Source organism: Passer domesticus, chromosome 1 (genome assembly GCF_036417665.1).
Source record: "Passer domesticus isolate bPasDom1 chromosome 1, bPasDom1.hap1, whole genome shotgun sequence".
Taxonomy (NCBI): Eukaryota; Metazoa; Chordata; class Aves; order Passeriformes; family Passeridae; genus Passer; species Passer domesticus.
The window spans coordinates 129,113,067-129,124,017 of record NC_087474.1 but is presented as its reverse complement, the minus strand read 5'-3'; positions in this window follow the sequence as shown (position 1 = coordinate 129,124,017).

Sequence of the window (10,951 nt, the reverse complement as noted above, 5' to 3'; positions counted from 1 at the left end):
CACATTGTCCCTAAAATAATCTCTGAGAATTTCCAGTTGAATTTAGCATTCACATCATCATGGATCCCATTTTGGTAAAGAACTTGATGTGTGCTACTTACTCTGTGGGAAGTGAATAATATTTCTTGCTAATGGAGATAATGCATCTATAAAATATAAAAAATGCATTCCAATAACTTCAGGTTTTCACTTACTGCTGAAACCAGACTTGAATTTGGCCCATTATTCTTTTCAACTAAAGAGGAGAATAATGCCTTATGTTGTCATATGGCAATATATCAAATTGTTTCTAGCTACCAACACCAAAATCAGTTGCATCCTCATGGATCTGGCCCTGTGCTTATTAAACAGTAATATCTTTGTCAACAGATGGATTTTATACTGCTGATATCCTGACAAGTCACTAGAATGAATCCAAAGATTCCCAGCCATAACACAATCCTATTTTAACCTTGGTTATTTTTAAAAACCCAGTGTAAAAAACATGACAAGCATCGATGCTTAATGCAAATGCCTAGCAATGTGTGTTACCTGGTAACCAAATGGATGGCATGTTGGGGAGGGAAGTGGCAACAGCAAGTGAACATATGCCAAAGCAGCTCCTTGCAGATATAGAGGTGGTCACCACGGATTTTGCCACATAAAAGAAGAGATTGTCATGACCTAGTCTGAATTCATGGAAGAAGAAAACAAGTTTTTCTTCTTACACACACCCATGGAGGCAGAGGACATTCACAGTCTGTGGCATCAGAAGCTGCTAGAAGGGTCACTTTTGTCCGGGAGGGACAAAATTTCCCACAAACAAGGAAGAAAATATCCCACATTTGTCCAATGAAACAGGATTGGAAAAGTTAACTGCAGCATCACAGGGCAAAGTCTGAGTTTCCTGAGTGACTAGCAAGACTTTGTTGGCCAAAACAGAGAACTGTTTCTTAGAGAGATCAGGATTTATTTTCTTACTGTAAGTTCAAAGATTTGTTTCTTTGCTTTGGCCTTCCCTCAAAAATTCATTCTGCTGGAAATTCATCATCTCAAAAACACAAGGCATTTCTTTTGGTTGGGAGAGTCAATTTGAGAGCTCTGCCACAGAGGCTTTCACCAGAGGTCAGAGTATAAAGCTAGAGTAAAAGCTTGAGGTATGATCACAGTATCCAAATAGATTGTTTTCTGTGAAAGGAGGAAACCTAAACAATTTTTCCAAATAAAATGTGTTCTTTAAAATTTTCAAAAATAGTTAAGAAAATAGCCTAGAAATTAAGTAGAAACTAAAATTATGCAGATATTTCTATTTAAGGAGGTATTGGTGCATCTTTTTTAATTCCCAGTGATACACAGGACAACCACAGTTTATACTGCCTTTGAAGTGTTTGGGTTTGCAAAGCAACTTTGAAATAGCTTCCAGAAATGGCTGTTTTCCTGAAGCTATTCTTGGCTGATGCCTTATGTTGCACCACTTTATACTAATGCTGGGAGTAGAAATGTCAAATGCCAGACAGTCTGCCATACCTTTACAGATGTGGCACACAGTTCTGGGCTCACATAGTTCATTCCTTAAGCTTCTAACAAGTAGCACACTCTTCACTGTCATAGAAGCTGCAGAATTCAGTCCATCCCATATTCTATGGTAGATTTCAAATTATGTGTGTTACTGGGGAATGTGCTGCAAATAGCCAGCTTAGCATCTGACTTCATCTATGAAATTTCAGACTTCAGAAAAAAGAATGAAGTCCAGCTGTTAGCAAGAAGGCACAAAAGCAGATCACTAGCACAATTAGTGGTAAGCAGGAAAAGGCCAGAGCCTGGAAGAAAAAACAGTGCCCATTCCCCAAGGAAATTCATCTTCACAATGGATGCTTTTCTCTCATAAGACCATGGGAGCACAGTTTGTGCTTGTTCAAAACACAGTTGGAGCAGCTTACTTCGTTAAGATGTGTATCTATCTGTTCTTCAATTACCTTTCAAATTTGTCAGCCTGTCCCATTTATTAAATATATCCAAAAGAGCTAATCAAGAAGCTTTTAAGAATGTTTCCATGCAAAAATGAGGAATAAATTATTCAGTACCTGAAATCTGATTATACACAAATTTCTGGAAAGTACTTAACTACGTGCTTACATCCTTCCTCAAGAGCGCAGCCGGCATGCACCAAAGAGGCTGTACCAGCTGGCCCTGCTGTACTGACTGAGCCACAGCCCCAACCTGGAAATGCCTTTCCTGCTGTTAAGCTGTGAATTTCCATACAGGCTCTGTAGGGGGAGAGAGGCTGCAGGGCTGCAATTTGCAAGAAAATGTTTCCCCTACCCCTTCTGTGGTGCTGCTGTCCCTCCATGCTTCCTTTCCAGTCTCCCCATATTCTAGGAGCACTTCTGTCCAGACCACCCTGCCACTGGTGTTGAAGGGTCCTCTCTTGAACATGTGTTACTGGTTTCATCACCAGATTTTCTTGTATTTAGGCCTGGCTGGCATCTTAAGCACCTAAGTGATCAATTAAATGTCTTTTTGTACTTATCTGAAAACACTTAAGCACTTGAAATCAAGTTTGTGTCTATGTCAGGCTCTATACAATGCGAAATGCTGTCCTTGGTTTTAGGAGGGAGGTCTGAACCACGGATAAATTCTGCTAATGGCAAAGCCTACAAAAACAAGCAAGAGCAAAAAAAAAGGTGTTGTTTTTCAACACACATTTGGACGGTCAGCACCAGTATTTTGAGCTAGATGTGTTTGACTAATACTGTGATGGCAGTCCTAAAAATTCTTGCAATAATAAGGGAAGAGTATTTACAAAACCTTTTTTGTCTGGAATCTGTGGGCAGAGATCTCGACCTGGTAACTGTACAGGGAAGATTTATGTGCATGCAGCACAGCAGTTTCTAAACACGTTTCCAATGTTATTTCAGGAAAATGTGACAGCTCCACCGTGGTTTATTAACTTCCTCTATAGATTGACTGATTTTAGCGTGGGGAGTGTTTTGTCATTGCATGTTAAATGAGTGGTGTTGCTTAAAATTTTTGCTAATGAGGACACCAGATGAGGAACTTCCCCTGGTGCCCTTGGATATAGGGATTTGTTTCTAGCAATGTGTCATCTTCACTTCAGTTCTCAGTTACATCGAAGGCATTACTCAAGTGACAAAAATAGAAAGATTATTGCTCATGTATGTATGCATTGGAGTTATTTGCATGAGATTGACAGGGAATGCCTGCCTGTCCTTACAAACAAGCCAAAAAAGGAAAATGCCGTATGATGTTGCAAAATGGCACGTGAATTACCTCACTTTCTCATCTCAGTCTGTCTCTCACTACAACTCATGTTATAGACACAGTGAATACTCTAAAGCTTGAAATGGATCTGCCACTTACAGTCAGAGGACTCTTTTAAGCTTGCTAATCCATTGGAAAAATAGCTCATTCCTTTGACCACTAGACACTATCAACATTGAAATTTTATAAATGAAAACACAGATACACATGCAGAATATAAATTCATATGTATGTGGGTTTAAATGTTATGTTTATATATACATAAACGTATATGTGTGTGTATATATATATATCTATAGTGATTTTGTAGGTATCTCACGCATACACATATATCTAGATACAGAAACCAAAAGATATTCTTACAAAATAATGTGGCTGTGAAGAAAAATAGCTTTCCTTCAATAGATCCAATCAAGAATTATGGAGCTGCCAATAGGACAGTTAGAACCATCATATGGAGTTAAGATAATTTACTTTAATGACTTAAAGTGAATAAAAAGCAAAGGAGTAAAAAAGCAGCAGAAATCAACAAATACAATTTTATTTTTTAAACACCTCCCAGCTAAATTAAGTTGGGCTCACCATTATTTTATATATATATATAGTCCTGCCTTCTGGAAGGCTGAATATCTTCTGTGAGAAGTTCACCCGATACAATTTTTAATGTCTAACTATAAAGGGAAAAGAATGTAACAAATTTCAAGCATTAGTGGAGTTGGGCGCATGGCGACGTGCGTGTGTAGGGGTGTGTGCATATGAAATACACATGAGGATGAAAAGTAGGAATCAAATCAGAATGATCTAGAAAAAAGAAAGAGCAACTTGGCCAGTTATTTGTTTATTGGCAGGTTGCTATTATCGAAATTTACTGAGAGTTTCTGAAGTCAGAAACTAAAGGAGTTGGTTCATTACAGACTGAAGTGAGAGCTGAAGCCTCTCTGCCTCTGTGAGCTGAATTTCAGTTGAGGTCATGAGAAACCCTAGTCAGTAATGAGGGTTAATGAAGGCCTTGCTGGATGTTTGTGACATCCACCTCACAGCAGTTGAGGAGAAGGCAGAAGGTGTTAGTACAAGAGTTATTTACCAACTTCTCAGGCAGTTTCTGTTGTGGTTCACTTCTGAATAGCACCCCAATTCTTTCCATATCACCTGTGATCTCAACATGGAACAGAAAAAGGTCATTAACATCTGACTGCCACTAAAACCCCTCTCTTGTGCCTTTCTGCTTCCTTGTGGACAAATGAGAGATACAGGAGAAATAACTACCCTGGATCAGTGCTTCTGTCCCCCACTAATCATGGTTCCTAGAAGGCCATTAAGAGCAATGAAAACTAAATGTAAGGTTGTCTTTGGGTTATCTCTATAATTGCAGCTTCTCAGGCAAAGTGATTTTAAAGGCTTGGCATCTGAGATGTGAAACCAGTGCATATGAATGCACACAATCATTAATGGAAATTTGTTGGTTGAGTATTTCCTTTCATGCCTTCTGGCACAGGAGACTTAGGCACATACAGTTTATTTTATCCTCTCTACAGCCCACACTTGTAAATAACAACTAAAGCAGTACTGAAGGCAAAGACTTGGCACGTTTAAAAAATGTAGTAGATGGTTACAGTGGCAGCAAGAATAGCCAGTTATAAAAGCAAACACTAAGAAAAATAAAGTGTTTTGGATGCATAAACCCCTCAGGTTGTACAGCTCGGTTTTAACAGCATTTGTCAACTGATCTGATAGATTGACTTAGGATAAATTCTGACTTCAGTATGGCCATGAGCAGATTACAGCATCCTCCACTGCCTCTCACTCTTTATGATAGATTTACTTATGTTAATGGCTTGGATACAGAGATGATTTCAAGTGTAGATTTGCATGTCAGAAGAGAGTAACACATGATAACAAAACAATTGAGATATAAAGATGTTAAATTGGTACTAGCAAGCAAAGGTACAGACTGCTACATGTATTTTTCTGAAATAAAAAAGCTGAATTTCTCTTCTCTTACTTTGGTAACTTAGCCAGATATGCTTTGGTAATGTGATAAGATATGAGGTTTGTCATTTAGAACAAATCAATGGTAAAAGGACCTTGTTACTCTCCATTTGACACTCCAATGACTGTGCAAAAGCATACGGACAGCGTGTGGATAGCATGAATATTTTCCTGGTCTGTTGTTTGCAATACAGTTTTTGATCCTTTACCTGGGACAACCTAAAGCAATTATGCCCACCTTGATTTAGAAGGCATTAGATATATGCATATCTAATTCTACTGTTTCAGACTCATTTTCAGTTTGTGACAGTGTGCCCCTTGGGTCACCAGGCTTGATCCTTTAAGGTTAACCTAAAGGGTTAACCCAACCTGTGAAATTTAGAACTTCACAAACTGGAACAGTGGAACCCAGTTTCACACATTGACAAACCATCTCATATTCTTACCCTCCTAAAATCCATTTCCTTTCAATTTCCATGGCTGTCTCTGCTGGTGTTTTTTCTTATATAAGGGTCATGATTGATTAACATTAGCATCTAATATGAAAAGTTCAGTTTAGCAATGTCAGGATATTTTTACAGACAGAAGGACTTTTCTGAAGCTTTTCTAAAGGACTTCAGTGTATATTGTTTGAGAGCCATTCCTGAGGGTGGGTTAATGATTTTTCTGGCTCAAATATATTTCTATATCCAGATCACGTTTGGGAACAATGATCAGAGGAAACTATGGGAGAGTTAATTATGTCCTGTCTGTCATTCATGACATATTAAATGCTTCCACTCAACATTACGCTTTTCAGATTAGATCCAACTTCACCTACTGTGGCAATTACTGTTAATGTTTATTGCTGAGATGGGAGAGATTAAGCTTGACATTATCAAACAGCATGATAATACAGGTGTATTATGGGGAAGGTTTAAAGTAACACATGTATCTTAGTAATTTGTTGTTAAGGACCTTTTAAAGTTATTTATTTTTAATCAATTCTGTGGGTTTTTTCCCCTGACTGAATTGATAGATCAATGCTAATTGTAATCAAATTTCACAGTTTTATCTCTAACATTTACGAATCAGCATTGTCATATATTCAGTGTTATTTCAAGATGAATATCTGATTTCTATATGAAAAAAATCAGTTTATTTCCACATGATGTGACAGAAATAATTTTTAGCAAATATTGTTCCTAAAATAGTATTTTCTTATTTTTTGTTTATTTTTGGATAAATACTACTGGAAATTTAGAAATGTTACAAAATATCCAGTAGCTGAAATTCCTGAACATGTTTCACTTCTGGTAGTAGTTTTATTTTTATAACAATGTCTGACTTTCTTTAACTCTCTACAAACATAAAGAATATATTTTCTTTTCAATTTTAATAAATTTTCATCATGTAAAGGCATGAATCATGCAGAATTTTTGAAGCCAGGCTAAGCTCAAAAGCCACATGGTTAACTCAGCAGTTCTGGCAACTGTTTTGTTATTGTTAGTGGTGTTATATTTTGCAAAACTAAAAATTCAAAGGCTATTGTCTTAGGATAGCCTGTTTGGAAAAATATGACTTCGAAGTTACCTACCATTAGAACCCTGGAAAAATCTTTGTACAAGAGCAATTGCCTTATGTTCAAATTCTATACTATAAAGTTCAATGCTATAGATGACAGATATGATAAATAATATTAATTCAGTGCTATAAAATGATAGGAGCAATCTCGTAGACACTCACTGAGAAATCATTTTGCTTCAGCAGCTCTGAAAACTTAGAACTAGACAGACAAACTTCAGCCTATTTTGGTTTTGCTGCAAAGCTGCTTTTTGGGCTGAGTGAGCATTCATTGTGTGCTGCAAAATTAGACCAGAATTTCCCCTACAGTAAAATCAAAACATTGTTTTCAACAATATGTTTTTCACTGTTCAAAAAACAAAGCTGGCAAATCAGAGACAGCTGGTGAGCAGCACCAGTTGAGGGCTTAGAATAACCACAAGGGTTTCAGTGCTCCTGTGCATGTCCATGACCCTTGCTGGAGTCAGCAGGCAGGTGGGATCTCCAGGCACTGGGGAGGAGGTCTTATGCCACTGAGTAGTTGCCCAGCTTGTGGTCAGCCTTACTTAGATGTTGGATGAGAGGATCAATGTAGGTCCCTTGCAAGAGAAATGCTCCTTCCCTTCCCTTCCCTTCCCTTCCCTTCCCTTCCCTTCCCTTCCCTTCCCTTCCCTTCCCTTCCCTTCCCTTCCCTTCCCTTCCCTTCCCTTCCCTTCCCTTCCCTTCCCTTCCCTTCCCTTCCCTTCCCTTCCCTTCCCTTCCCTTCCCTTCCCTTCCCTTCCCTTCCCTTCCCTTCCCTTCCCTTCCCTTCCCCTCCCCTGAGGGGCTTTAAGGAAAGCTGATATTCAGCATACACAACATGGTTTAAACCAGCTCTTGGTTTAATGGTGAGACATGGGTAAGGATCCAAAGTAGCCAATTTACAGAGATTTGGGGTTTTGTTTTGCTGGGTATCCCACAACCTCCTTGTATTTTTGGCCCTCTTGAGCAGATTCCACTTGATTTCACCTGACTCCAGAAACACTACAGAACAATTCATGTTTATAAACACAGCAGCAGGGTCAGACACTCAGATTTTTGTTCTCTAGGGTGGGATCCAGCTTCACTGAAATTCATGCAAATGGGATTTAAACCAGGATGTGATCCCTACAGCTGCTGTCTTGGGTTACCTTTCCACTTGCAGAAAATAAGCCAGCCTCCTTTAACATCCAGAAACTGCCTGTTTTACACGAATATCTATTTTAAGCATGATATTAAAGACAAGTCTAGACAACATTAAACAAAACTAGACCTTTACAGATGACATAAAGGAAAATGGGAACAGTCTCCTAAGGCTTCAATAAAGTATTAAATGTGACATATGAAAAAAATCTGCAGTAAAATGAAATTGTGCAGTGGACTGCATTATTAATACTGTAGTTAAATGTGAACAAATAAGGCAAGGAACTGAATGAATAAATAATCAATTTTAAAAGGTCATTTTAATAGTTCAGAACCTCTCTATGGGATAATTTGGAAAGGAGAAACTATTGTATTTTCAAGCTGCTTTGAAAAAAATCATATTTATAGCTACATAAATGACAACTTTAGGTGAAAGTATAATGCTGGAATGTAAGTTAACAGCTATGAACTCCCTAAAACTATAGACTCAAGCACTAGCAAACTAAACATGGACCTTTTAACTTTCCTCATTAGATCAGTTAAATTCCATACAATTTTCCAGATGAGAATTAGGGGCTTCAGTTCTGGCATTCTCAACATAGTTTTGGTGCTTCCCAGTCCCTGACTGCACTTGCATATTTTGTTTGATGTTTTTTGTTGCTTTTTCAGTAAGAAAAATAATTTTATGCTCACAATTCAGACTACTCTTACAAAGTACTGATAACTGAAATTTGTCTGCTGTATACTTGTCAGCAGAAAACGAAAATGTAATTGAGCTGCATTTAGAGGTTATGCCTTCAAGAAGAGCCATGGCTTTCTTTGGCTTAGGTGTGGCCTCAACCACATTCTTAAATCACCTGTCTCACTACTAGGTAAAAACCCATGTTGGTTACTTAAAGAAAATATTGTTTGCCATGCTCAAGGATACCCCTAGACTACCTTCCAACTAGGTTTGCCTCATGGAAATTTTACAAATATTTTAGTCCCTTTTTCTTTTGCCTGTTTGCTCCTAGGTATGTCATGGTAGGTACAATCTCCTGTTCATTGCTGTCCTGACATAAACTGTGTACAGTTCAGTTGTGAAAGGCCCAAAGCTGCTGCTGCTCTGCAAGAACTGTGTTTCTGATTACTTTATTGACATTTCTTTCAGCTTTGGTCTTAGAGGACTGCATAACTGAGTCCAAATCAATCTGGAATTAGAAAAGTTTGGATATGGAACTGGAGTCAGAACTTGGCCTGGTAGAAGTTGTTTTATAGGTATAAAAAAGGCCCCTTATGGATCTTTTTAATGGAGCCTCAAATTCTGAACATGTACATATTCTCATAATTGATCTCAACTGGATGCACAATAATGAATTGTAAAATCCTTAAACCACTCCAGATGGCCATAAATCAGAAAAGCTGGTGTTGGCTGCTGGCACTGAACTTTGGGACAAGACTTTAACTTTTTAAATCCAAGCACTAAATAGGACTAAATTCACCCAGACCATTGGTATTTTGGTAGGTTCAGAAAATCATTGCTGTCTACAAAATGCCTTTTATATTTTGGCAAGAAAATACTACAGAACTCTAATATTTTATATTATAATGGTATCTTGAACATTTTCAGGTTCTTGAATACCTAAAAGAGTTAATGAAGATGAATGAGCTGATTAAACAAAGGGAAGCTTAATATAGCTCTGTGGTGAACATCACTAGTAGTAGAAGAGGAAATGTAGAAAAATGTGTGACATTTTAATTGAATGTTAGAAAAATATACATTTATTAAAATGCTATTGTGCCTCTACATGCCAATGTTCTTCTTAATTTGTTGTAGCTTTTGAATAGTCCTCTAACAAAAGGATGTTATTGTGAAACTGTAAGAAATGACACATATTTCACTGATTTTTTGTGGTTCCCACTGAAGACTACTCATCATTCTATATAAATGTGAGGGGAAGAAATAGGCTACAGAAAACACTGAGCTAAAGAACAGGACATTCTATATTGTGAAGTACCAAAGGTACCGTCCTGTATACTGGGCAGGTTAAAGAAAACAGTGAGCTTTCACTGGGCATCTGCTTTCAAGGATATTTAGGCTACAGCTTATTTTTTCACTCCAGACTTACTGATAATGTTATTTGAAGACATCACACTTCTAAAAACTAAACATTAAAAAAATCAAAACAAAACAAAACAAAAGATTTTCCTCTAATTTGCTGTCACAGAGGTTGCAGCTGATTTTGAATTTATGGCTATGGGCCAGAAATAAAAGAAGAAATAAAAACCAGAAGCAGGTAATGGAGCCTGGGACACTGCAGTGGAACAGGGCACAGCTATTACCTAGATGGGAGTGCACAGACACTGGCTCTGATGGAGCACAGGGAGGAAGGGCTTCAGGACAGAACATCTGGTCATGGCCAACACAGCTGGCAGTCCCAGATGCAGTGACTTATAAGGAGCTTTTCAGGTTTTGTTGATGGTGGAGTAAAAGCAGAGGTGTAGGAAAGGACTGGTCTGTAACAGTGAATAACATAGTCAATAACCTCTGAGGTATGACTTCCCTTAATTGCTGTGTCGTGTGAAGGGAACAATGCACTGCACCTTATCAATATAATTGACAAGAAAACACTATCAGGGATAAAAGCAGCAGGAAAAGTAGGAATTTCTATGAAATTATGCTTTTTGATAGTTGAAAATCTATAGGTATCATGCCCATATCCACAGTCTCTTTGGTATCATACCCCTACCAGTTAAGATAGAGCTATTTGAACAGATAATCTGTCTTCCACTGAAATACTGTGTGAAAACAATCAAGCCAACAAGAAATGATCAAAATGTCATCCCTGAAAGAAAATGTTTTCTAATGATGATTTTCTTCTGCTGCTGATTCTGATGCCTTGTGAAGGTTGACCTAGAACAGAGACTAGACAGAGCTAAAGAATAAAGTAGGTATTTATTAGGAGGCCTCAATGGATACCTTCAATGGTTCACCTTGGGCAGTACAAGAGCCCAGCCA